General features: G+C 29.7%; 1 pseudogene; it reads left to right on the top strand.

The window, feature by feature from the left end:
• The first annotated feature begins 1,127 nt into the window (after nucleotides 1–1,127).
• On the top strand, nucleotides 1,128–1,239 carry LOC140971909 (small nucleolar RNA R71; annotated as a pseudogene).
• The last annotated feature ends 629 nt before the right edge of the window (nucleotides 1,240–1,868 follow it).

Here is a 1,868-nt window from a genome sequence, read left to right as displayed (position 1 = left end):
TTTGCATATGAAGGTACTTGTTTAATAGCTTCTAATAATGGAATAGTTATCTTTACTTGTTTAAAAACTTCATAGATATCAGAATCATTTTTTTGTTTTTTATGATTTGTTAATGCATGAGGAAATTGTGGAGGTTTATTTGATTCATTTACTATTTTTGATGATTTATCATTCAACATATTATTTTTAGAATTTAAGGTATCATCATTCTCAAAAGAATCAGGATTATCATCCTTACTCTTTGATTTTAAATGATCCTTGTTTTCATTACTATATGGATCATTAACTATTTTACCACTTCTAAGGGTAATAACAGATTTTATTTGATCAATTTTTTCATTTTTTAATTCTTGATTTTGATTTTTAGGATTATGTTGAGGTTGAGATGGAAATTTTCTTTTTTCATGAATATTAAGTGCAGATGCAAATTTTGCAAGAGTTTCTTTCAAATCACTCATAGATCGACTGTTTTGAATATTGATAGGTTCTTGCTTTTGGATAAATGCATTAATTACATCTTCAAAGTTTTTTCTTGGAGGTGTAACATAAGGAATATAACCTTGATGATTTTGGTTATTTTGAAAATATTGTTGTGAGGGTTGTGTATTATTATCATTTCTCCAACTAAAATTAGGATGAATTTTCCATCCAAGATTATATGATGTTGAAAAAGGATCTAATATTGGTTTTTATAATTGTTAACATAATTTGCTTGTTCATGGAGACATTCTTTAAATGAAGGTAATGTTGGACAATCTTTTGTAGCATTATCATGTGTATCACATATATGACAAACAATTTCCTGAATATTTTTTAATTGACCAGTCTTTTTCATTTCTAATGACTCAATTTTTCTTGCTAAAGATGCAAGTTTTGCTTGAATATCTATATCATCTTTAAGATTATAAATACCACCCCCATTTGTTGAATTATTGATTTTAGTTATTGGTGGTTCTATGGTGCCTATATTATCCCAATTTTGAGCATTTTCTGCTAATGAATCCAAATACTCCATAGCTTCATTTGGGTTTTTATCTTCAAAAGTTCCATTACACATGAATTCTATCATTTGCCTATCTTTAGGTATTAGACCTTCATAAAAGTGAGAAACTATTCTCCATGTTTCAAAACCATGATGTGGGCATGTATTAAGTAATTCTTTATATCTATCCCAACATTGATAAAATGTTTCTCCTTGTTTTTGAGAAAAAAGTAGTAATTTGTCTTTTAAAAGAGTTTGTTCTATGGGAAGGAAAAAACTTTTTGAGAAATTGTTGTTGCATTTCTTCCCATGATCTTATTGAACTTGATCTCAAATTTTGTAGCCATGTTTTAGCTTTATCTTTTAAAGAAAAAGGGAAAAGCTTTAATCGAACTATATCCATGCTACAATTTTGATCATTATAAGTGTTACAAACTTCCTCAAATTCTCTTAGATGTAAATATGGATTTTCAGAATCTAAGCCATGAAAATTNGGCACTTTTGGCTCGTCTTCCCTAATGATTTGAACAAAACTCAAAACATGAAAGTTATAGCCTTATGTCTTATCTTTCTAATGAAAGTGGCTTCACATCAATTGGATTAATATACAAAACATTATGCTAAAAACCACAACTACTGCCACATTTTTCATACCGTTTATGCACTTCCATTACCTATTTAGCTCAAATTCAACCTTTGATTCTACCCATCCATTTGGGAAGAGAGGCAAGTTGAGTCCGAGATTTATTGGACCGTTCGAAATTCTTAACAAAGTTGGGACATTTTCTTATCGTGTAGCTCTACCGCCGAATCTAGCTGGAGTACACAATGTGTTCCACGTCTCTATGCTGAGGAATTATATAGCAAATCCTTCGCATGTCTTGAG

Source organism: Primulina huaijiensis, chromosome 2, assembly GCF_012295235.1.
Source record: "Primulina huaijiensis isolate GDHJ02 chromosome 2, ASM1229523v2, whole genome shotgun sequence".
Lineage (NCBI taxonomy): Eukaryota > Viridiplantae > Streptophyta > Magnoliopsida > Lamiales > Gesneriaceae > Primulina > Primulina huaijiensis.
This window is presented reverse-complemented; position numbering and strand designations above follow the sequence as displayed.